The 27,372-nt window shown below is 42.2% G+C and overlaps 1 protein-coding gene across 1 annotated transcript in view; it reads right to left on the bottom strand.

The window, feature by feature from the left end:
• The window catches only part of sorcs3a (sortilin related VPS10 domain containing receptor 3a), a 283,860-nt gene that overhangs the window by 85,279 nt on the left and 171,209 nt on the right, over window positions 1–27,372 (bottom strand). The window lies entirely within an intron of this gene.

The following is a 27,372-nucleotide window of genomic DNA, read 5'->3' as shown; positions in this document are numbered from 1 at the left end:
TCATGAAAAGATACCCATTCAATATACTGTAACATTCTTATACAGCTATTGACATCTCTATTCTCCTCTCTCCTCAGAAATGAGAACTTTAAGCAAGAGGAAGCTCTTTACAGAAATCCTAATGTGTCCACTTTGTGCATGTATGTATTTTTTGAACAGAGGATAGATATGTGACTCGTGCTGAAAACGGGTGTTACAACACAAAACTGCAACTCCAAACAGAAGACAAATATTGAAATAATTACAAATTAATATCATCTTAAAAAAGTGTAGACATGAAGAACATTATATTTTATATTATATTTTTATTGACCTTCCCACTGTTGTTAAACATCAGTGGAGGATAATTTAAGCCTTCTGAGAAAGGATAAGTGTATAGACATGTTGTTTTAACCTTTCTAATGACATGATTTTTTCACCTTTGTGTTTGCACACGCTCATTTAGTTACTCATCCACATCAAAAGCCTTCTTTGTCTTTGTGCAAGTTTTAAGCAAGTTCAAAGAAATACCTATTTTAAAAGTATAATGGAGTAGGCAGCCAACAACAAATTAGAACAGGTCATGGCGGCTTGTTATGCAAAAATAAGTGGTGATACAGAACTTGAACAGAACTCGCCCCAGTAGGGGTGGTGAAGGTTAGGGTGCAGATGAATAAACAAAGTGTGTGGCCTCCCCTATATGTCTTCAAAGGTAATGCACCCTCCCATTTGGCCGTGAGTGGTTGAGAAGTGTGAGATTGAAGAGCAGTAGCATCAGCCAAACTTGGGAACAGTTTTTGACAGCCACACAGATGAACTGGGAACTTTAAAGGACTTTGAGGTAGTGCTAACAATAAAGCTGGATCATCAGCCCAAGTTCTGTCAGGCCCGGGTTGTCTCTTATGTGCTCAGGTTCAAGGTAGAAGAAGAGCTGGTGCGCCTACAGCAGCTGGAAGTGATTTCCCCTGTGCAGTTCAGTGAATGGGACACCCCCTTCCTGCCCATCACAAAGAAAATGGAGAATGTGCGCATTTGTGGGGACTTCAATGTGACCATCAACCCCACACTCTGTGCAGAACATTATCTTATCCCCAGGATAGAAAATCTGTTTGGCAACGCTTCAGAAAACTGGATCTCTTTCATGTGTTCCTGCAAGTGCCAGTTCAGGAGAGCTCATGCAAATACCACATCATCAGGGCGCAGTGATTTCCAATGTTATGCCTGGTGATCTAGAGAGGCCAATCACGTTCGGAACCGAGAACCTGAGCAAAGCGCAATAAAACCATGCTCAGATTGAACTGGAGGATTTGGTATATGCAAGTTCCATGCGTATCTCTATGGCTGCCATTTCACCCTGCTCACAGACCACAGACCACAGGCATCTGTCGACTATATTGAGCCCCAGAAAGGGTATTCCATCTATGGAAGCTGCCAGGCTTCAGCATTTGGCCCTCATACTCACAGCCCACCATTACACAATTCAGTATAGGAGTGAAGCTGTGAACGTGTAAATGTGGATGGCCTTTCTCGCCTACCCCTATGAGTAGTTCATGTGGACATTCTGCCCGCGTGCAGCGCAAAGAGACAAGGTATTACCCAGTGCTCACTCAAGTGATGGACAGGGCTGCGCTGATTCATATCAGCACAACCAGAAGGCTCCCAATCCCTCCCCACTGCACTCTTGGCCTAGCCAGGGACTCATTGGCAGCAAATACATGTGAATTTTGCGGGCTCTTTCAAGTGTTTCCGGTGGTAGCTGATGCTCACTCGAAGTGGCTGGAAGTACAGTTGATGGATTCCACAGCTGCTGAGATCCTTTAGGCTAGTAGGAGTTTGTTCAGCTGTCACGTATTGCCTGAAGTGTTGGTCAGTGATAACAGCCCACAATTCAATTCATGTGATTTTGCAGCTTTTCTCAAAGCGACTGGAGTGAAGTACATGTGCTCCACACCACTTCCCCTGGCGACTATAGGACATACGGAACATTTTGTACAAACACTGAAGTGCTCATTGAAAGCATCCAGAGAGTCAACCACAACCGCTGTGCAACACAGCCAACACAGTCACCCAAATGGAAGCAGCCTTTCCAGAACCAGCTCACATATCAGTCAAGGCCATTCCTACTCTAGAGACAATGAAGAGGTATCCTTCACAGGTTACCAAACCCCCTGAGTATCGGACCTTTTAAGAGGCTTGGGGCACAGGCACTCGCCCCACAATCCCCAGACAAACTCGAGGTATGGAGCAGTCAACCCCCAACCTCGAGCAGAGCTGGGGGACTGTATTCTAAATAAATACAAGTATTACAAGTATCATATAGTTTAGTCCCAACAATATATGTACTTAAGCACAATCACATGGGGAACATGATAGAATGAGAGCTGTCAAAGCTGAGAGAATGCAATCCAACTATATTTGACATTTCATTGTAAAAGAATGCATTGAATAAAACTTAACTTGTTGAGCCTTCTCTAAAAATCAATGCTGGCCTTTTTTGGGTTATTCTTGTACCGTCTTTTTGATATACTGAAATGATGATTGTCTTCTTTGTATTGCATTATACATTTACGTTAAGAATATGCTTGTATAATGTAAATAATGCCATGAATCTAAGCTTGAGAACAGACAAGCCTAGCCTTTGAGCTGGGTCTGGTTTCTCTGCCCTGCTTTGTAACTTAAAATTCATTTTGCACCTTAAAAAAGGTATCTGCCGGTCCTGTGTTACCGGGGGGGGGGCAGCAGTACAAAGCTGTACAAAGCACCCATGACTATGGGTGTTGTGGTGTTTCAACGATGAAATAAGGGCAGAGGCGTAGAGGAGTTGGATCCTTTAATTTGAAACACCAACAAAATACAACTAGAACGACAACTAGATCCGGGAACCTCTTCATATACTTGGCTTAACCATGCCCCCCGACCGTTAGTCCTGAGGGTTGAGAGACCACGCCCCTTCGTGTCCGCCACTGACCCTCCCCCCCGAACAACCAGATGGGACTCAGGAAACACAACTAGCCCCGCTCAGGAGTCCTGATGAGTCTGCTGAAACGGCTCAGACGTCCCTCGGGCACGACAACAGAAGGCGTCGGATGCTGGGTTTACAGGAATGTTGCCGCAGGCTTGGACCGGGGGCGGCCCCGGCAGGGTTAACTGGAAACGGGACATGTCTTCACCTGCCACCCTGTGTGCCGTTTTCAACCGATCTAGCGTGAAAAGCTCCCTATGCCCGGCCATGTCGATGTAGCCCGGTCTAAAATTTCATGACAGACCATACAGGCTAAAATGTAAATATGTTTTAACATTTAAGTAAAATTAAATAAGACTGAAATGGCAGTAAAACATTTAATATTTCATGTTTAAAATGTGTTCATAAATGGTTAAAAACAAGGTTTAATGTTATCTAAGGTTTTTGTCATTTATTTGGGAATCGTGCTTTTAATCGCCACAAGCTTGTGTGAAACATACAGCTCAACATGTGCTTTTCTTTGCATCCGAACTTGTTAAGTGTCAATATGGTATTTTCTTTAATTGTATTGGTTGATGTAAACTTAGTGTTCAATCCCATGCGTGAGGGCGGGATCTGAATGAGGAAGTGCAATAGAACATCTAGGTGTGAGGCATTCGACTGCTGCGTTTGCCCGAGGGAAGTTTGTGAAGCTAAGCTAAGAGGAGAGTGGTCATAAAACATTGTGGATGCAGAGTCTACGTTGCTGTTTTCGACTATTTAACCCTGTGATGAGTGAGTACTCGATGTATATGATTTTTATGCTTAGACGATATGTTCAAGTGCCCATATGCGATGCTAATCGAGCGTTAGCATTGTTAGCATTGTACCGCGAGTTAATTTCATACTCTGTAAAGTATATGAGCTTGGAATTGGAGACTTTTAATGCTCAATGGACCAAGAGGAATTCTCTGGACTCTTCTGCTGAGGCTTAACCGATGAGTTTCACCGAGTACACTTCATAATGCCAAGTCATTGCCAATCTGTTTGCCGAGAGGGAATCGCATGGTGATGGACAAGCATTTTACTATCCATTGCTTCTGAACCAAAAGGATTTGTGAGTACATCAAAGCACGTGCATTTTATTTTGGGGCTTGTGAACAAGTGAAGCGGCCATTTTCTGTTTTTCTGGTCCAACGAACCCGAGCATCGAATCAGGCCTGCCACGATTGAACTTTCTGAGAAAAACAAAAACGACTTTAAGGTTATGGTTTTTGAACTGAACTTGAAGGGATTTACATGGTTTTTGAATATGTTTATGTAGTTGCAAAGCGACAAAATCTCAAATGAACACACTACCAATTTTATTTCATTTTTCTTTCTTTTAATTTTGTGAAACTGTCACGGGATGCAGGGGCGGACTCGGGCAGGGAACCACACCTCAGAGCAGAATCTGGGTTGAAAGCGCTTTATTATGAGGAACGGCAGGTAGGGTGTCGCTGGTAAGCCCCTGGCCCCGAGACAGAGTTGCACAGGGCTGGGTCTCACCAGGACGGGTTGCAGGCAGGACAGGCCCCAGGCAGGACAGGCCCCATGCAGGGTGGCAGGCAGGACGGGCCCCTGGCAGGGTGGCAGGACAGGTTGCAGGCAGGACGGGCCCCAGGCAGGGTGAAAGCAGGACGGGCCCCCAGGCAGGGGGGTGAAGGCAAGAAGGGTCACGGCAGGATCTCAAGAAGGGTCACGGCAGGGTCAGGGCCCAATGTTACACCGGCCGGGTGGGGTGGGGTGGGGTGGGTCCGGTCCGGTCCGGTCCGGTCCGGGGTGGTCTGTGAGCGCCACAATTTCCCCCGGCGCCAGGCAGAGCGTGCCGCTGCCCTTTATAGGGATCTTGATTCGCGGCATCTGCTGCGGCTGGCGCCGATTACAGATTGGACCCAGGTGTGATACCCTGACTGAAACTAAACGTTGTACTTAAAGAGATCTGTGTTTTGTCTTAATTCGTATTTTCTCCTTAGGAGATGGAGGCACTGCCATAATTAAAAAGCATAAATAAGTTTAAGTTTAAAAAAATAAGTTTATTGTTTCTCCTGTTTACCACTAAAAATTTCACCTAAGTAATGTTCCCAGGGCCCCACCCATTGTACTATCACTGCATTAACTAAGAGGTTGATACCTAGCTACTTGGGTTGGGTGCTAGATCTAAAACAAAACTCTTGGTGCCTGCCTCAAGCACTCAGAATGGCCCGTCATATGGGGGTTGCAGAGGCGAGCGGTGAGCGTCATGCCGGTGGAACAGTGGTGGGACGGGCCCAGAAAACATGAACCTAGGGGTGCAAACGGCCGGGGAAAGTGTAGCAGACCTCTCAGGCAAAAACTCCCCTGGCACACGTAATGGCTGACTGAGCACCAGCTCAGCAGGGAAGGAATTGAGGTCATCCTTAGGAGTGGAGCACAAGACTAGCAAGACCCACCGCAGATGGCCAATTGTCGCTTGAGAGCACAGCCCACAACGCCGCCTTCAGGGACCGGGGAAACCGCTCGCACAAACCATTAGCCTGAGGGTGGTACGCTGTCATACGGTCTATCGTCGTCCCCAAAGACCCAGCCAACGCCAACCAGAGTGACAACATGAACTGCGGACGCCTACCAAAACAGACAATCCAAGAAGATAGAAATACTCGAGTCACATCTGCAGCAGCCGTGGAGGACAGCGGGACCACCTCCGGCTATAGTCCTATAAACGTTGGTGAGTAGGTGAGTAAAACCCTGCGAAGGAGGTAGAGGGCCCACTAGGTCAACATGGACATGGTCAAAATGCCTGGCCAGAATTGGGAATGGTGCAAGTGGTGCTCCTACTTGCCGATGAACCTCAGCATGCTGGCATACAACACCTGCGGCAGCCCACCCCTTCAGATCCCTACGAATGCCAGGCCAGACAAACTTGGCGCACAGAAGTTTCACTGACGCACAGACTCCTGGGTGTGAGAGCGAGTGCAGAGAGTCGAAAACCTGATGCCGCCAAACCTCAGGGACCACAGGTCAGGGCCGGCCAGCAGAGACATCGCAGGCTACCTTCCTGAACAGCCACATCATCCAGCAATGAGTCCATGAGCCATTGAAAGGTTGGGCAGCCCCATTCAACCCGAGGGGCATATGAAGAAATTCGAACAGACCAAACAGGGAGATCACCGCAGTCTTGGGCACATTCTCCGCGTGTACGGGTACCTGGTGATAACCACGCACCAGGTCGACCTTGGAAAAGATGGTGGCGCCCGACAACCGCACGGAGAAATCTTGGATGTGGGGAATGGGGTAATGGTCACCCATGGTCAAATTGTTCAACCTGCAATAGTCGCCACACGGACGCCAAGACCTGTCGGCCTTGGGCACCATGTGAAGCGGGGAGGCCCACGGACTGTTAGACCGCCTCACAATCCCCACAAGCTTCATGGTAGCGAACTCCTCCCGAGCAGTCCCTTGTTTGACAGCATCCAGGCACATAGCCTGCTCAAAAACTGGCAGCCCCGCAGTGGGGATAAAATGGTCCACTCTGTGTCTCGATGAACCAGTTGGAAATGTGGGCGTCGTCAGCGACGGAAAATCCGTTTAACAACCGATGACAAAAATCCCACGAAACCAAAAAATTGGCGTGTGCACGTGGCCCAAACCGCTATGTCTCGCAGGGATAGGTGGCAAAAGACAATGCCTCAATAAGGCGGCTTATAGTGTTGTGTAAGATTTGTGTTATTAAATCAAGGTCTGTATTAAATCAGAGTGGTGTCAACTACCCAACAATGCCAAGTGCCATTTGCTTGACCAGAACAAATTGGTTATGCTCAATTGTCAAAAATGTTTTGTTATCAAAGTCAGAGTTAAAAATCCATAATTGGGTGGTCACTTATCATTAGCCACCATATAATTTTTTTTTCAAATTTAAAAATGACACTTCTCCAATGTATGTTTTTTTCTCAAATGAAGATAATCTCAATTCCAAATGTGGACAGGAGATTCCATGATGTACTCAGGGCTTGAAGGCCATCTGTTATGACTGCTTGATAATAACAACCAATGGCAGGAGACTGATTTTTTTTTCTATTATCCTGTGTGTGATGGAATAAATCATGTACTAGCTGAGACTGAACACCGTCAAAGCCTTTATGATTTAAAGCAGTATACTGCAGCCATGAGCTTTGGTCCTACACAACAGTGAATGTCTGATTCAGCAAACTTTAATAAATGGAGATGTCGAAGGGGTAGCAGGCTTGGTCCCTCAGCACTTTGGACAGTGACATCAAGAAAGCTCTATCTGTCTGCCAGAATTTTGATATTGGAAGTGCTAGGAAGGAGGCATTGAGAGAAGACAAACCTTTTTGTCACATTCAGTGAGCCATACAACACAACATCAGTAAATTTCAACCACTGCATTTAACTCATCATGAATGAACCATGAGCAGAAGGCAGCTGCTGAACAGAGCTAAAGAAGCAGATAAGGGTTCAGTGTGTTGCTCAACAACACTTAAGCAGGCTATGGTAAGGCTAAGAATTGAACCAGGAATGTTTGGTTCCAAGAAAGATGGCTCCAGTTCCATGAGCCCCCAAGGAGGAAGATCACAGAGAAGGTCTATGGGTGCCATGAAATTGGACATAAAGTCAGCTTGGGTGGGATAGGAGAAGTTACAGAGAAGAATGTTAGATTGAGGAAGTTCATACATCTGACAACATCTGGGAGAAAAAAGAAGATCTCATTATTGAAAGTGAAAATAATGTTTAGATTCTTTGTTAATCTTTGATAATCTTGTTCCATTTTGGTATTGCTACTATGGCTGGTTCCCAGTCATCCAGGTAAGGGTCAATCATTGTCAAATCTTGTTGTAGTAACTGACCTTTTATATGTTTTTTTGCTTCTTTTTTTTCCAGATATTGTCTTGAATTACAACAAGTGGTGGTTGCAGAAGTCTCTGAAACATCAAAAGGCCACAATGTCTCATGTAAAACAGAAGGATGTTAATTTTGATGTCAGAGAACATCAGAAATATGTTAATCTATTCGTGAACTGAGTTCCAGAAAAATGCCAATTCAACACAAAAGAAGGCATCATTGTAAATTGAGAAACAAAACTTTATGGTCAAAACACTACAACAGAACAAAATATTAAATACAATGAAACAGTATATCAGAGAGACATCATGGTAAAATCATAAAGACAGCAATTTAATGTCTGAAAGATTTGGCGACCTAAGGGCGGGGCCATCCCAGCCACTTGGCTGGTAGGCGACCATAGCCGAGAAATCCATGGACATGCACAGGACACACAAACACATGCAACAGACAATCAGCAGCATGGCTGGATAAGCCACGTGGTTGCTAAGCCAAGTCGTGCTTAGCCTTGGCAAAGGCCTGGACACCTTATGGAGTCAATAGAGACATCTACCTTCTTAAGCCACTGAGCCCCAAAAAGTAGCTGAAGGAGGTGGGTAGCGCCATGGAGGAAACTGTTATAAATATTCACCATGCCCAAAACCTCCTGCAATACCTTGACAGGGGCTGGGCATGGGAAATTTTGCCACCGCTTGCACCTTAGAAGGGAATGGGACTTGACCTTGCAGCAAAATGTGGTGAACCAAGAAGACAATCACCAGCAATCCAAACTGACTCTTGGCTGGATTGACCATCAGGCCATGTTCATCTAGATGATGGAAGACCTGTGTCAGGTGATCCAGGTGCTCTTAAGCCAACAGGCTGGCCACCAATATGTCGTCAAGATAAACAAACAGAAAGTCAAGGCCACGCAACACTAAGGTTTGAGCTGTCCCCTTCATGCCGAAAGGTATGCGCATTAACTCAAAAAGCCCGAATGGGCTGATCACTGTAGTCTTGGTCACGACCTTTAATATGCTGAACTTGTAACAGATGCTCAGCGACAAGGCTGGAAACCGAAGGTTTGTCCAGTGGAAGTAGTCTGCAGAGGTTTCATAGCCATGTCACCATCTAGGCTGCTCAGGGAGATGGGAGTTAAAGGACGTGCCCACAGACAGGCAGTCAAGGACTTCTCCAGGGCTGCTGAAAATGGGAGCCAGTGGCTGTGGCTGAAGAGAAAAGAGCCAACGTGGGCCTTCAGGTGAGCTGATGGTGAGCTGATGGCAGCGTCCCAGTGAACCTGGGACGCTGGGATTCACTGCTGAACCCTCTGGAGACGTCGTGGCATCCATGCAGGAGGGCACTCACTTGACAACCCGAAGGAGGCCATCGCTCACTTGAAACCCCAGAGTCTCATTGGTGCCTTAGGTATGCTTTCATCAAGGGATATCAACATCTAGTCCTACACAACAGATCTTATATAAGGTTAAGTGATGTGGAAATAAGTTAAGGCACTGTGAGGCACCTAAAGGGCCCTTAGTTGTTACAGGTGGCTCTGCAACATGCATAAGATGAGATGTGCTTGTGTTACTGTCTTTCCAAAAGACCAAAAGTAGGTCAGAAAAGGTAGTCAGGATGAATGTATCATCCAAGTGCAAATATTGGTTTTGCATTAGCTGTTTGCAATTTAAGTTCTAATTTAAGTCATTTACTAATTGAGGCTGTCTCATATGCTACTCAAGAGGCATATAGTTTTGTGATTGAATCTGACGTGTGCATTTGCAGAATACTTTCTGCAGGTGGTTGCTTTCATTTGCTATGAAAGCATGCACTTTATGTTTATAAAAGTATAAAGTGAACATAATTAGAATGTCTTCCATTGCTGTCAGAGCCAGTCCTGTGCATGATAAAATAATGAGCATCTGGTCCCGTAATTGCTTATTCAAATTCCTCATTCCGTAATCAACAGCCCCCAAAAGATTTCTGGCAATTAACTGGTGCCGATAACCGTACTATACAAACTCCACTAGTTCATCCTCTGCTCTGCCTTTGTCTTCTTCACATTCCTTGTCACCAGATTCATCCTTCGAACTGTAAGAAGCTGTCTGGCCACACTCTCACCAACCACTACCTTGCAGTCAATAATCTGCTTCAAGTTACATTGTTTATACATTATGTAATTTGCCTGTGTGCCCCTAACCCGGCTCTTATAAGTTACCCTATGTTCTTGCCTCTTATGGAAAAAAAAAGTATTCTGTACAGCCATTTCCATCCTCTTTGCAAAGTCTACCATCATCTGTCCCTCTCTTTTCATCTCCTGGATACCAGACCTTTCCATCCCCTCATCTATTCCGTTCCCTGCACCAACATGTGCATTGAAGTCTGCACCAGTTGTCACTCTCTCACCTCTGGACATACTCTGCATCACTTCACCTAACTCACACCAGAACTGTTCCTTCTCCTCAACCTCACATCACACCTGTGGGATATAGCCAATGACAACGCTGCGCATCAAACTTTCAATTTCAAGATTCAGACTAATCACTCCATCTGGCACGTTATTAAAATCCAGAACAATCTCCCAACAAGCACCTCTTTCAACATACCTCCGATTCAATTTTTCAGCTTATCAGTACAATGATAGATGAAATTTCAAACCTCCTCCTAAGGTAATCTTCCAACCTTGCCACCTTTCCATATCACCTCTTGGACATGCAGTATATTTACCTTCTTTCTTTGCATCATGTCAAGCAATTCCAGCTTTTCCTGTCATCATCACAATGTGCAAAGTCTCTACTCTTAGTCCCACAGTCTTGACTTTCGAATAAGCCTTCCTCCTCTTCTTCAACCCACAGTAGACCAATTTCTACTGGTACCCTTTACAAAATGAGCACAAATGACTGTTGTTGTTAAACCAGGCCTTGCCAGAACCAGTGTCAAAGTCATAAATTCGATTTGCATGTTTAATTTTGGCACAATTTTAATGACAGATGTTCTTACTGGCACAAACCTCTGTATTTATTTTTGCTTGTGACTTGCTCAGAAAAACACAAGCATGTGCCCCCAGAGGCTGCATTATCATTATTATTATCCATCCGTCCATCCCTCCATCAATCCATCTTCTCCTAGTTACACCCTACTTTGCTACAAAGTTGAATACAGAAAAAAAGCATCTCGCCACAGAGTCTGCAAGATTGGGAGCAGAAGATGACTCACTTATGATTGACATGGCTATTGACTCCAGAACAGATTTGCCTATATGAAGGGAAAACAGGTCAGTAGAAGCCACTAGTTCGGGGGTAGATTAGAAGAAAAATAATGTTTTTTTGTGTGGTTGGCGGACAGTAACAAACTTAAAGGGCCTTGGGATCCATCAAGGGAGTAAGAGGTGCTTATTACACAGTACACAGGGACCCTGCATTGAGAAACATTTCTTTTAAAAAGAACATCAAGTTGGCCAAGTGAAGTCTAGCGACAGGAAGTAACCCACAGCTCACAGGACAAAAGCAGCCCTGATGTTGAGGAAGTCCCTAACGCTGAGGCAGGCAGAGAGCCCAGCCAGCCAATGAAGGAGAAGATAACTGCTCCGAAACCTAGAGTTAATTGGCCAGGTGCAACAGAAAGTAGGACACGGTAACATGTGAGCAATGATTTGGCTAGGAGGTTAGACATGCTTAAAGAAACTAATGAGAGTACGTTGGAGAATATGGGAGATCCTATATATTACTATGGTAAGGAAAGGTTTGGTGTTGTTGAAAAAGGAAGAAGCCAGACGGTGGGGCAGTCAGATCCAAGCATCAACAACATATACAGGTCCTTCTCAAAAAATTAGCATATTGTGATAAAGTTCATTATTTTTCATAATTTAATGATAAAACTTAAACTTTCATATATTTTAGATTCATTACACACAACTGAAGTAGTTCAAGCCTATTATTGTTTTAATATTGATGATTTTAGCAAAAAAGTAAAGAAAAAGCAAAAATCCCTATCTCAAAAAAAGTAGCAGGTCAGGCACTTCTGCTGCTGTTTCTGGTTCAAAGGTTGCTTGATCTGGGGAATGTGGTACTGTAGCCCATTTACACACACCTGTGCACGGTGGGTCTGGATGTTTCTACTCCCAACTAGGTCCACTGCTTCCCCAAGGTCTGGAATCAGCCCTTCTCCATAATCTTCCTCAAGGTCCGGTCACCTCTTCTGGTTGTACAGAATTTTCTGCTACACTTTTTCCTTCCCACAGACATCCCACTGAGGTGCCTTGATACAGCACTCTGGGAACAGCCTATTCCATCAGAGATTGCTTTCTGTGTCTTACCCTCTTGCTTGAGGGTGTCAATGATGGCTTTCTGGACAGCAGTCGGGTTGGCAGTCTTACCCATGAATGTGGTTTTGAGTAATGAACTAGCCTTGGAGTTTTTAAAAGCCTCACGAATCTTTTGCAGATGTTTAGAGTTAATTTGTTGATTCAGATGATTAGGTTAATAGCTCATTCAGAGTGCCTTTTCATGATATGCTAATTTTTTGAGATAGGAATTTGGGGTTTTCATGAGCTGTATATCAAAATCATCAGTATTAAAACAATAAAAGGCCTGAAATATTTCAGATGGCGTGCAATGAATCTAGAATATATGAAAGTTTAATTTTTATCATTACATTATGGAAAATAATGAACTTTATCACAATATGCTAATTTTTTGAGAAGGACCTGTATAGTCACGTGCTGTAGGCAGTGACTGAAAGAATGATATCAGTTACAAGCACCTGAAATGAATTTCTTCATTTCTCCATTAAAGTTAGACAAAAAGATTGTGGTATGGGAGACAGAGGGTGTGCATAAAGAGGGTGAGGAAGAAGCGGATGGTGAAAGCGTCAGCACAGGAAACAGAAGGGTGAGAGGGAACAACAGCACAAGAAAACAGAAGAATGGTAGCAATTGATAGCATGGGAAACAGATGGGGCACATGATGAGCGAGTGGTGAAGACAAAGGAGAATGACCGGCCACCAGGGATACCAGAGCTCCAGATTTTAAGTTCTGTGCGATTGCCAGTAACGTGCACCCCAACACACAGCAATCAGTGGTGGGTGTGCTGCCACAAGCCAAACCAAACCTAACATCATATGTGTTGTAAACCAAACACCAAATTGGACAATTACAAACACACCCAATTATTTTGAATCTTATTCTGCATGATTATCAGTGTAAGACAAAAAACAAGCCCAGTCAAGTGTATCATAATGATTTCCTCAGGCTATCTCCTAATTATTATCCTGCACCACCTTTTTTCTCCTTGTCTCCCAAGCCAGCCCTTTTTCAAAGCATCTTGTTGCCTTCATAGCTACATCACCATGATAGCAATGGCCCACCTAACTGGCAGGAGCATTACCCAATGACAGCTTCTCTACTGCTGACCAAGCACTTCTCCTGAAAACAACCAAGGAAAAGGCAATGGTGCATTTAAATGCATGTAAGTCAAAGATCCCATCATATAGAAAGCTAATAAATTGCGTTGAGGATGCGGTGAATGAAGAGCACCATTACCGAAATTGTGTAATCAACCCCACAATAAAGACCAATCCTGGTCAACCTTTTCAAATTACACTCCATCAAAAGTGTCAGTAGGGGGTGGAAAGATGGAGATGGGAGTAACAGCCCAATAAAGCGGAGCTGCCATAGCTATAAAGTTATAGAAACTGTACCTGCCATTTGTAATGATGATGATAAAAATTATGAAAATACATAACAGTAACTATTTTTGATTCAGCATCTGTCTAAAACTGAAAGCACCCACCCAAATACAATAAAATATATACCTCCATGTGAGGAACCCTGGCCTGGCAAACTGCTTTTCTGGTGGGAGCCAATCTTGAGAGATAGAGCGCCTCCAGCTTGGCACATCTCACTATAGTTAATGGGCTCCAGGAGCAATCTCCTGAAGGGGGGTTGAACTTTCTTCTTCTTGAATTGCTCAGGGTGAAACGAATTGTTTCAGTTTGGAGTTACTCACAAGTCCCCAGCTGAGCCTCAAGAGGGTAAATGTTTCTTTTCTGAAAGAGAGGGTCACCTCTTTCCAAATATTTGGAGAGGAATGGAGATCTCCAGTGGTTATTACTCTAAACATCTGTCAGGGTATCCAGAACTGGGGTTGTCCATGATGGATTCTTTGTTTCCTTTTGGCTTTTCCCTTCAGGGACAGCAAATCAACCTTCTCCATCGAACCCTATTCTCTGTTTCCTCCTCTCTCACACCAACTACCTTCATATCCTCTCTCACGACATCCATAAATCTTCTCTTTGGTCTTCCTCTCTTTTTACCTCCTGCCTGGCAGCTCCAATTCCAACATGCATCTACCAATGTATTCACTATCCCCCCTTTGTACATGATCGAACCATCTCAGTCTGGCTTCTCTGACCTTCTCTTCAAAATAGTTATCATGTGACGTCCCTCTGATGTATTCCTGATCCTATCCATCCTCCTAACTCCCAAAGAGAACCTGAGCATCTCCATCTCTGTGACCTCTAGCTCTGCCTCTTGTCTTTTTTTTATTGTCAATGTTTCTAGATCATACAGCATTGCAAGTCTCACAACTGTCTTTATACGCCTTTCCCTTCAATCTGGCTGATAGTCTCCTATTGCATAGTACCACTGACACTTTTCTCCACCAATCCAGCCTACTTGAACCCACTTCCTAACCTCTTTTCCACCCTCTCTGTTGCTCTGGACCAGGGTTGGCCAACCTGTGGCTCCCGAGCCACATGTGGCTGTTATGTTCATGTTGAATTTTGTGTTTGTGTGTTGTTTTTTTTTGCTGTGTGCAAAGAGTGCCGGAGCGGCACGTGATTGCACAAGTAAAAAACACACAAAAACACACAAAAGAGGCGCATGCGGCTCGAGAGCCACAGGTTGGCCAGGCCTGCTCTGGACTGTTGATCCAAATTAATTGAAATCCTCTAACTTCTTGATCTCCCTGTAGCCACCCCTGAGTGACAGAAATCTTTGTTTCTCTCATTTACACACATGTATTCTCTCTTGCTGCAACTATCCTTCATTCCTCTCCTTTCCAGAGCATACCTCCACCTCGCTAGAGTCCTGTCGAACCTCATCTGTCAGCCTGTCCATCACCATTGCAAACAAGACGGGGCTCAGAGCTGATCCCTGATGGGGTCCCAGCTCCACCTTGAACTTCTCTGTTACCCCTACAGCACACTGTACCACTGTCTCACAGCAAGCATACATGTCCTGCACCTGTTTAACCTACTTCTCTGCCACACCAGGAATCCTCTGGAGTCTCTGCCACTCTGCTATCTTAACTTACATTGTATCTCCCTGTACTCCTGTCTGTTCTCTTCAGTCATCTCAGTACCTTCTTTGCTAACCGCTTTTTCTGCATATACTTCTGCACTTCCTCATTCCACCACCAAGTCTCCTTATCTACTTTCCTTCCAGATGACGCACCAAGTACTCTTCTACCCGTCTCCCTGATAACGCTAGCTGTTGTTGTCCAATCAACTCCTCCCTGAAAGCCATGCAACACTCCTCCCTTCTCAGCTTCCACCACTTTGTCCTCTGCTCTGCCTTTGTCTCCTTGATCTTCCTTGTCACCAGTCATCCTACAAACCACCATCCCATGCTGTCTGGCTACACTCTCACCTACAACTACTTTGCAGTCACTGATCTCTTTCAGGTTATGTCGTCTATACAAGATGTAGTCTGACTGCGCGCTCCTGCCTCCGCTCCTATAAGTTACCCTTTGATCCTGTTTTTTTCTAGAAAAAGGTGTTCACTACAGCCATTTCCATCCTTCTGAACACACCCTCCTCTTCTTCTTCTTCTTTCTCTTTGACCCATAGTAGGCAGATTTCCATTGATATCCTGTAGCTAATCAGTACCAATGGCGGTCGTTGTTAACCTGTTCCTCAACTGATCCGGTATGATTTGGTTATGGTTGACTTGCATGTTTGGTTTTGGCAAAAGTTTTATGCCGGATTCCCTTCCTGATGCAACTCTTTGCATTTATGGAGGCCATGGACCAGCTCAGGGAGACACTGCTCCGTGCCCCCCCAAGGCAGGCTTGGGAAGACACGGGCCAGTGCTGCACTGCTATAGTTATCTGAATAGCATTTAATATGTTAAGTTACCATACCAGACACCATACCAGACACCTATTCAGCCTCTGTATATACCCCTGTACTTCCTCATTCTACCACCAAGCCTCCTATCTAAAACCTGACAACTAGAGGGACTGAAAGCAAAGCTTTTAAGTCTGCAAATCTGATTGCCTACAATAGGCGCCAACTGTCTGACAAGGTGGAACCACTGGAAAAAGCACTGAGCACCATGAAGACCAAGGCAAATTTTATGCTGGCATTCCAATTAGCAATTAGCAATTAGAAATTAGACAATAGAGCTGTCCACTGGGGTAGGATGCCAGTCAGACCTGGCAGATCCAAATGTGATTTGTAATGGGTCAGCTGAAAGGAGTTTAGACTCCCACCTCCGGCAGAGCTCCAACCACCTCCTGAGGGAAGCTGACAGGTACCGGCAAGCCAAGTGGCAAGTAACCAAGGCAAAAACTTGGGCATAGGAGAAGTTTGAGGAGACTATGGAAAACAACTTCTGGTGAACTTTGAGGAGATTCTGGTCCACCATCGGCTCAGGAGGGAGAAGCAGTGCTCCATCAACACTGTGTAAAGTGGGAGTGGGCTGCTGACCTCAACTCAAGGTGTTGGAAATCGGTGGAAGGGATACTTCCGAGACCTCCTCAATCCCATCAAAATGCCGTCTACATGCCTTTCTATTCTCTGATTAGCTCCAGTTGTCCAGTCATCTGGAAACTCCTCATGGCCACCAAGAGCCTTTCTCAACTCCTCCTAAAAACAAACACTCCTCCCTTTTCACCTTCCACTTCTTTTTTCTGTGCTCTGCCTTTTTCCTAATTATCGTCCTTGTAAATAGAGTCATCTTACAAATCACCATCCCATAATTTCTGGATGCAGGCTAACCTACTTCTACTTTTCAGTCCCCGATCTCCTTCAGATTACATGGGCTCTACCACCATCGTGATCCTTTCCTGGATACCAAACATGCCCATCACTTCTTCACTTCTATTGCCTGCACCAACATGTCCATTTAAGTCTGCGTCAATTTCCAACCTCTCACCAATGTGGACATTCTTCATCACTTCATTAATCCTTCTGTGGTGTTCGGGTCTGTGGGCACACACACACACACACACACACACACACACACACACACACACACACACAAACACACAGGAGCGAAAACGGGTCCCACGGACCCAAACACCACACATGGGTTAAACTCATTCCAGAATTCCTCCTCTATCTCACATCCTACCTTTGGGGCCTAGCCATTAACAAGATTGTACACTGCTTCAGAATGTTTAGCTTCAGACTCATCAGTCTATCAGACATTTTTTCACCTTCATAACATTCCTAACAAATTTCTCCTTCAAGATATCATGATATCATGATATTAACTTAACTATATCACAACTCTGTGCACAGCAGTCTCTGTACAGCAGCAGTCTGGACAGCACACAACTCTGTACAACAGCAGTCTGGGCAGCACACAACTCTGACGAGCTGGAGTTGCATCTGTACTACTACCCACTACCTGCAACTGATACTCACTCACTTCACTTAACTCGTGTCCTTGCGTAGCAGTTAATGTATTTTTTCCTTCGATTGTTGTTGTCTCTGTCCTTTGTAATGGTCTGTATTTACCGCTATCGTTATTGCTATCGTTGTTTAAATATCTTTTGTTACCTTTCCTCTGCCCTGTGCTGCTGCGACACCCTATTAATAAAGTAAAATATCAATAAAGTAGAACTTATCTGATCTTAAAACCTGCACCTAAGCTTTTAGCCCTGCCGCCTTTCCTGATCTCCTGAACACACAAATACCTTCTTTCTTTGAAACTTGTCAACAAAATCTGTAGCTTTTCCGGTTATCGTCCTAATATTCATTTCCTACTCTTGATCACAGATTCTGTTCTTTCCTCTTCTCTCTCTGCTTCCAAATATGCTTTTCTTCTCTCCTTTTTTGACAAACAGCAGCCAAACTTCCACTTGCACTCTGTAGGTTATCACCACCGATGGCGGATACTATTATCTCGACCGATCTCGTATGAGAGTCATAGTTTTGATTAGCATATTCGGTTTTGGCACAAGTTTTACACCAGATGTCCTTCCTGACAGTACCCTCAGCATTTATCTGAGCCTGGGACTGAATAAGAAGGCACTGGCTTTCTGCCCCTATGAGGCTACCTCATTGGCAAGACTGAGCCAGTGAACAGCTGAGCCTGTGAAAGAGATATTCGTCCACAGATGCTAAAGTTGCTGGACAATCTGGTATTCCCTTGGTTGTAGCCCAACTTCAAAATCCCTCTGAGGTCAAGGGCAGAAGTGGTAGACCATGGTGGCAATGCTCTATTTAAAAAAAAAGGTCAGGATGATAAGTTCTGATAACAGATGGATCAAACTGTTGAGTCTGCTGGGTAAGTTTTGCAAAAGAATTACAGGAGAGGATCTTTCAGATCAGCATGCACTTGATTCACCAAGAACAATGCAGGCTCTCTTCAGGATGTGGACCAGATCTGCACTTTCACTTTTACAAGGATCCTTGGATTTAATGCATATTAGATGATGTATATGTCGGTGTGGCCTAAGGAGAACAAAGTGTGCATAATGATTAGGCAGACTCTGAAAAGCAAAAAATTGTAAAACATCTCTCAGAGGAACACAGTACTCTTGAAATATCTAAAATATTTGAGCGAGATGACAGAATCATCAAAAGTTTTGCTGCAAATAGGCAACAGGGTTGCAAGAAATGTGTTGAGAAGAAAAGACGCATATGAACCGTCAAAGATTTGAGAAGTAGAAACATGAAGCTACCAAGAACCCATTCTCCTCCAGTGCCGCAATATTCCACAACTGCAACCTACCTGGAGTATCAAGAAATACGAGGTGTTCAGTTCCCAGAGACATGGCCAAGGTAAGAAAGGCTGAAACCCAACCACCTCTGAACAAGAAACACAAGTTGAAATGTCAAGAATGGGTCAAGAAATATCTGAAGACAGATTTTTCAAAAGTTTTGTGGACTGATGAGATGACATTGACTCTTGACAGAGTAGATGGATGGACCCGTGGTTGGATAAAATAAAAAATAAATAAATAAATAAATAAATAGTATATATATATATATATATATATATATATATATATATATATATATATATATATATATATATATATATATATATATGTGTATTTTAAAAAAGATATATCTGCCTTTGTTAATCATTTAGGTCCATGTCTATTTGAGACACAAGTTGCATAGAGTGACATATTGTGAATCACGCAAAGCGGAGAGTCAGATGCTAAGTAAGTAACCCATTTTTCAAACAAAATATCCAATGTAATATAATATAATAACACTCTATTCAGGTAATTTGTTGTTTGGATGAAATGTTCCACTTACAAGCTTACTACAATAATTCTGGATAGATGAATAATTTACTTAATTTAGCTGAGGAAATTCAGGTGCAAAATTATCCAAAAAACAAGGCTTCAACTTCTTAATATATTTGTCCATGTCATTTTTTTTTATTTCTTGAATCAACACCTTATACAACATATGGCTCTTTCTTTTGTTTTTTGAAAAACTTGAAAAGATGACTTAGGTGATCATTTTAAGACGATGACAAAAAGCCAAACAGAGAATGTGGTATCATTAATGTCATGTACCAAGGTTGGACGTCTTTCGATAGAATTGTCTTAAAAAAACATGTGACGTGTGCCAATTTTACCACAAATAATAACAATAATAAAACAGATATAAAGAATGCATTATACTATCTTTCATAATGTAAATAATGATTCACCAAATAGCTGACTACAATTAACACTGCAGCTTTGTTAAGAGCACGTAATGTCTTGACCATGATTTAATAAATGACTTTCAATAAGTGGAGACACAAAATATGTTCAGGCTTATCAAAAATTGACACATTTGATCGACTTCCTCCGTCATACAATGAGAAGGCTAAAATGCACTTTGGCAAACCCTGCCATTAACATTGTTGACAGGGATCTGTTCTGCCAGTTTGGAGTTATATGCTGCACAGCATACAGCATATCAGATGCTGTTGCTGTATTATACTTTGGTACCCAAACAGCAATGTTTCATCATGCTTTTTGAACCTGCACATCAGCACAGAGAACCATTCTTTTCCACACGAGTTTGTTTCTGACTCATTCATTGGAAACACAAAACAATGTATCATATCACCTTTACTATGATATTATTACACTCGAGTATCGTGTTTATACATTATATATACATTTGGACTTCCAGAATAAATGTGGTGCAATGTGATCAGTGTGATCAATTACCACTGCCCCACTTTTGCTCAATTTAAAAATAGTTAAGCGGTTAATATATTAACCCATTTGTATGGGTATCTGCTGGGTATCAGACTTTTTTATACTGTATCACAGATTGATGTCATGTAATTTAACTACCACTAGTTGGCACAAAAAAGTATTTTCATTTGAAGGAAAATATTAAAGTTAAGCAGAATTAAGGAGTAGAGATAGCTTCAATCTCCATCCTGTCTTTTGCGCTCTGCTTTTACTTGAACAGTGTTTGCTGCCAATTTCATCAGCTGCTCTGATTTACATTCTTTTTGTCTCATTCTGACAGGAAAAGCAGAGTGAAAAGTGTTTTTTATTGCAGTTCATTAACTAACTGCTCAGGAATATCATTCATCCTGAAAGTGCTCTACTACCAAGATAAATTAGATAATCTTTCGAAATTCCAGTGATGTCAGACAGTTGAGGTGTATGAAAATGGATCTTGTTTGTATTCTGTTGCATTCCATACAAAAAAATCAATCCATAATGTCAGGCATCAAAAGTGACTGAGGGTAAGCTTCAATTGAAGCTTGCTGAAAATTTGAATGGCAGAGGTATGAAGAAAAACTTAAAAACTGGAAATGAGTTCTGGTACGCTAAGATAAATAGGAGGAGTCAATGCAAACATCTGAGACTAGATGAACTTCATATTAAAACATGGTTGAAGGAACATAACTTGAACCCCATCACTGGCGTATGCATGGCCTTTCCTCTTACAAAAGTCAAAACCTTCAGTGATGTATACTCTGGAACTAAATTTCAAAATACAAAAGCACATTGTACAACATAGGGAGAAAACAGTTGCCCGTATTTGACAACATAAAGAATATTGTACCTCTATCTCAAATCATAGCATGTTTTGAGTATTTTCAGTCTGTCAGTCATATTAATTGGTGGTCATGGTTTCATATTTGATATTGATGGAGCAGGTGCAGCCTTTAACACTGCACCCTGTTGCCAGTCACCCTCTACAATGAAATGTATTCCCATTTCAGATTTGATGCTGAACCAATATGTAGCCATTCCCTGCAACCCCCTCTTCTTGTGTCATATATTCAGACATGAAAAGATGTACGTCTAGAGGTCCTTGTTGAAAGTATGACGGCCATCCAATACTGGACTCCTTGAAGACTTTATCACTTCTTCAGGGAGCAAGTGCCAACAAAAACATTACCGAAACCATAGAAAAGTCAGTAGACTTAACTTGGTCATCACCATTAGTCAAACAGAACAGTAATTCAGCTTATCCCAATTTAATGCAGGACAACAAGATGGTGGGGGGATGTCATTAGGTACATGAGTGGGGAAACTAATGAAGGACTTAGTGAAATGAGATTGGATTTAAAGAAGTGCCACCACTGTCCAGGGGGCTTTACATGGATGCTCTTTGAGCAAATAGGTAGGGGCTGCATAATGATGAGACACTTAGCTTCCCCCTCTGTTAAGATTTATGGGCCGCGAGGCCAGTTACGATCATTAGGGGAAAGGGAAATGGAGTTGAAACTATATGGGCTTGGAATGAGATAGAGGACTTTTTCCCTGTAACACAGCACTTTTCAACCATAAATCTTTGATCTTCCCATCCCTAGTTGTGCATTAGCATTTTAAAATGAAAGACTCCCTATAATTTCACACTCCAATTAGTAAATGACCAATGTATTCCTAAAATGGTAATGTTTGGGTGGTAATAAACAGATCATACCCTGAGGGAACATAGACAGCAAGAAAGGTTGTTTCTAAAAAATCTAATGCATAAATAAATTAACAAAATAAATGCAATAATAAATAAATTAAATAAGATAAGATAAGATAAGATAAGATAAGATAAGATAAGATAAGATAAGATAAGATAAGATAAACTTTATTGATCCACTGTTTTGTCACAGCAGCTTAAAGGTTATAAGTTTTAAAAAATAGGAATATAAATATGAATAGATGGACAATTAGAAGACAACTAGAAAAAGCAAGACACCCACAAATAAATAGAAACAAAGAAACAACAACATCAAGTACAAGAATGAACAAAATAAAAAAAAATAAATTATCAAAAACGATCAGCATAATAAAGCAATAATAATAACAACAACAACAATAATATAATAACAGGAATAATAATATTAATAACAGCAAGAAAACCACTACTACTACTACTAGTAATAATTTGGCGTAATGGTCAGCACTTCAGCCTTACAGCCAGAAGCCTTTCTGAGTGGAGTTTGCATGTGCTGCTTGTGTGTGTTTGTGGCTTTCCTCAGAAATAAACCCCCTGCCCAACACTCCAAAAACATGTAGATTAATTGAAATAAGATTTGTGAATGAGACAGTGAATTGTCATTTGTCACTACATGTGGGATGGTGATCAACTGCCAATCCTTCCAGGGAGTAGCCGACTTCTTGCCCAATGACAGCTAAGATAGCCTCCAGGAGTCCATGCAACCTTGAGTGCAGATAAGAGGTACACAATGAATGAATCATAATAATGATAACAAAAATCCATATAAGGGTTAAACACCCACCATTACCATTTTTTGTAAAAGCTATATATACAGTACATAGAGAAATTTGAAGTCTCAACCTAGAGATGTTAAAATTTGGTTTGTGGAGGGTGATCGTACGGCAGTGAATAAAACCAGACATAGACGTCTGTATGTAGAGGGACATTGTATGCAAATCACAACAGAAAGATAAAATCATGATTCAAATAAGATTTTTTTCTTATTAAATTAATTTTATTTGACATTTTTCAATTTTTTCCACATTTTCAATATAAATATCTAATATTATAGTGTGATGCAGAATATAGTACATCATGTTAACATTTACGAAGATTTAATTTAATTATTTATTTATTTTTTTTAAAGTATTTTCTATTAAATTGACTGTAACCCCACACTTCATTTTTTTTTTTATAGTTACTAACTACATCATATTAATAACAAAAAATAATCCTCAATCTCCTCTTGGAAAAATAAATAAATAATAATAATAGCAATTTATCCTGAGAGAAACATAGTATTATACCTTGTTTACACACTAACATTTAACTTGTCTATTGATTATGATTTTCGGAAAGTTTGCTCAAATTTTTCGCTTTATTAAAGTTCAAAAAATAAATCTCCTGCTTTCTTTGTTTATCTTTTTGTTTGTCTTAAGTAGATCAATTTGGAAGTCATTTGATTAAGCAATGGTTATGTGATAAGGTGTCATGACCAGTTATTTCAGACTCTTCTTCTATTTTCTGAAAAGAAAACATTTTGTGCCCCCCACTCTGTGCCGCAACTATAAATAGTATCATTTGTATGCACACCTCTGCACAACATTGTATCCTTATTAACATTAAAGAAAATAAAAAGAAAGAAATATAAATCAACTTGCAACAAAGAATAACTTTATTATTAGTTAACGTAACAGTGCTTGCTGGTTTACTGAAGTATCTGTCACAAAGCGGGATGATTGTTTGGCAATATTCGGCACATTTTTGCAGAAAAAAACTCAAGCCTCTTGTAGGGCTGTAATGTCTTTGATTTATTTGTCTCCATGCAGTTAGCTGAGAACATATTTAGACACAGTAAACACACCGGTCTGTCCTTGTGAAGCTAAGCGCTACATGCGCTTAGTCATACTTCCTCGTCTTAGCTTTCGGGTGACTTTCATAGGTCTCATTATCTCCGTCTCTCACTGCCTTTCTTATCATCCCTGTTAAATCTCTTGAGTGTGTGGGTGTCTGAGGAGGGTTTGTTCACTGCACTTCATATTTCCTGCTCTGTGCTGTGTGTGTATGCTAATGAAACACCATGAGGATGTTCCCCGAGGTCACGTCTGCCCCATGGAGGGGCCCCACTATTTGAGAAGCAATGCTTTAGACAAAATGTATTTCATTGAAGACTGGTCCAGGGTCAACCATGTCTCTTGCCCAGTGACAGATGAGAGAGGCTCCAGCCCTACTGTGACCCTGAGTGCAGGCAAAGCAGCATAGACAATAAATGAATGACTAAAAGAAAAAAAGAAAGAATGGACAAAAGAATTATTTTCAGTCGGAAATCATCAATTTGTGACAGCTAATAGCTAACTGTGCTGCCATGTTTTTTGTCACAGTGAATGGTGACTAAAACAAATAGTATAAAAGCTAGTACTCATACTGTTGCATAGAGGTAAAACAAAACAGATTCATCCATCCTTTTGCCATTTCAGAGACAAGAGCAGCTATGAATTGTCATGTTTCTGCAATAAAAGTAACTGACTGATAAAAACAATCCAAATATGATGCAAAGAAGTGGTTCTAGCCCTCTATGTCGTATACCAGCTCTTCACAGTTGGTGATGAGTGAGTTCAACACAGGTCTGTTTAAAATCTTATGAGCAAGCCAACCAACACATGTCCGATATACTGATCTGTGTTCATCATATAATGACTTATAATCAAAGTAGCAACATTGCTCGTCTGTTACATAATATTCCAGGAATCCAGATGTGCGATTAAATGAAGGAGATTAACAAGTAAATTGCCGTGTCCCCAATGACCCAGGAAAAAAGCTAGAAATTATAATATAAACTTAATCATATTTTCTTTATTATTGTAATTAGTGAACGATAAACTGATGACTGAAGGATACATAAAAGGAAATTTTATACCACATTATCATTGGTGCTTTGAATAATACGAAGCCCCTGTTAAATCTATCTTAGATATTTTCCAGACTATAAGTCGCTCTGGAATGTAAGTCACACTAGCCAAAAAACGCATTATGAAGAAGAAAAAAAACATATACGTAACTCTGGACTATAAGTCGCATTTTTGGGGGTAAATTTATTTGATAAAATCAGAGACCAAGAACAAATATTTCACCTTGAAAGGCATATTAAGGTGTAATGTCCGAGAGGACGTGCTCAACCATGACTGCTTGCTCGTTAAACCTTATTTTATGAGAGCAGTTGGAACAATTAATCAACAGGGGCTTCTCTTAATCTTCTCCATCTCATTGCCTTATCTCCTCCCAAAACACACGCACAGCCAGTAGGAAATCACAGAACTCTGAATATTCATCTAAACAGTACCGTGGGGTTGTTATAAGAGTGATAGCAACAGAATAGAGAACAACAGGCTGAATAGGTGTCTGGTATGGTAACTTAACATATTAAATGCTATTCAGATAACTATAGCAGTGCAGCACTGGCCCGTGTCTTCCCAAGCCTGCCTTGGGGGGGCACGGAGCAGTGTCTCCCTGAGCTGGTCCATGGCCTGGATAAATGCAAAGAGTTGCATCAGGAAGGGAATCCGGCATAAAACTTTTGCCAAAACCAAACATGCGAGTCAACCATAACCATATCATATCGGATCAGTCGGGGAACAGGTTAACAACAACCGCCATTGGTACTGATTAGCTACAGGATATCAATGGAAATCTGCCTACTATGGGTCAAAGAACAAGAAGAAGAAGAAGAAGAAGAAGAAGAGGAGGGCGTGTTCAGAAGGATGGAAATGGCTGTAGTGAACACCTTTTTCTAGAAAAAAACAGGATCAAAGGGTAACTTATAGGAGCGGAGGCAGGAGCGCGCAGTCAGACTACATCTTGACGAGGTGACCTGAAAGAGATCAGTGACTGCAAAGTAGTTGTAGGTGAGAGTGTAGCCAGACAGCATAGGATGGTGGTTTGTAGGATGACTCTGGTGACAAGGAAGATCAAGGAGACAAAGGCAGAGCAGAGGACAAAGTGGTGGAAGCTGAGAAGGGAGGAGTGTTGCATGGCTTTCAGGGAGGGGTTGATTGGACAACAACAGCTAGTGTTATCAGGGAGACGGGTAGAAGAGTACTTGGTGCGTCATCTGGAAGGAAAGTAGATAAGGAGACTTGGTGGTGGAATGAGGAAGTGCAGAAGTATATGCAGAAAAAGCGGTTAGCAAAGAAGATACTGAGATGACTGAAGAGAACAGACAGGAGTACAGGGAGATACAATGTAAGTTAAGATAGCAGAGTGGCAGAGACTCCAGAGGATTCCTGGTGTGGCAGAGAAGTATGTTAAACAGGTGCAGGACATGTATGCTTGCTGTGAGACAGTGGTACGGTGTGCTGTAGGGGTAACAGAGAAGTTCAAGGTGGAGCTGGAACCCCATCAGGGATCAGCTCTGAGCCCCGTCTTGTTTGCAATGGTGATGGACAGGCTGACAGATGAGGTTCGACAGGAATCTCCATGGACTATGATGTTTGCAGATGACGTTGTGATCTCCAGTGAGAGCAGAAAACAGGTAGAGGAAAATCTAGAAAGGTGGAGGTATGCTCTGGAAAGGAGAGGAATGAAAGTTAGTTGCACCAAGACAGAATATATGTGTGTGAATGAGAGGAACTCGGGTGGAACGGTGAGGCTACAGGGAGTGGAGATCAAGAAACTGGAGGATTTCAGGTACTTGTGGTCAACAGTCCAGAGCAACGGATAGTGTGAGATCAGTGATGCTGTATGACCTAGAAACTGTTACAATGACGAAAAGAAAGGGGGCGGAACTCGAGGTTGCAGAGATGAAGATGTTGAGGTTCTCTTTGGGAGTGACCATGATGAATAGGAGCAGGAATTAGTCCATCAGAGGAACAGCACATGTTAGATATTTTGGAGAGAAGGTCAGAGAAGCCAGACTGAGATGGTTCGGGCATGTACAAAGGAGGGATAGTGAATATATTGGTAGATCGATGCTAAAATTGGAATTGGACCGAATCACTAAATCCATTGAATTTTTTATTCTCAGTGTCACTTCTGAGCAACTCCACCAACTCCAGAGGTACATGGCGCACCGCTTCAGGATTCAACATAAACATTCAAAGCATTTATTTTCACATTTACAGTGTAGAAACGTGTTTCCTTGTACAGTGAAATTCTCCTTTGCTGTCTGCAGTGCATTGGGATATGTACTGATACGAAGAGTGTAAACATTTTTATAAATATGATTATAGATATAAATATGAAAATTCCAATAGAACAGTGACAGTGCAATAAGACATTTGAGTGCAGCTTGGTGTGCAACTCACAAAGTGCGGGTGCAAGAATGAGTGCAGTTTAAGTGAGCAGTAGACTTTACATGTGCAAGAAGAGTGTCAGCTGTTTAAGAGTCTGATGGCAGTCGGGTGAAATGAGTTCTTTAATCATGTCGTTCTACATTTCACACTATTGTGCC

The sequence above is a fragment of the Fistularia commersonii genome, chromosome 29, assembly GCF_037954325.1.
Source record: "Fistularia commersonii isolate RoL2024-O1a breed Wild chromosome 29, RoL_Fcom_v1.0, whole genome shotgun sequence".
Lineage (NCBI taxonomy): Eukaryota > Metazoa > Chordata > Actinopteri > Syngnathiformes > Fistulariidae > Fistularia > Fistularia commersonii.
This window is presented reverse-complemented; position numbering and strand designations above follow the sequence as displayed.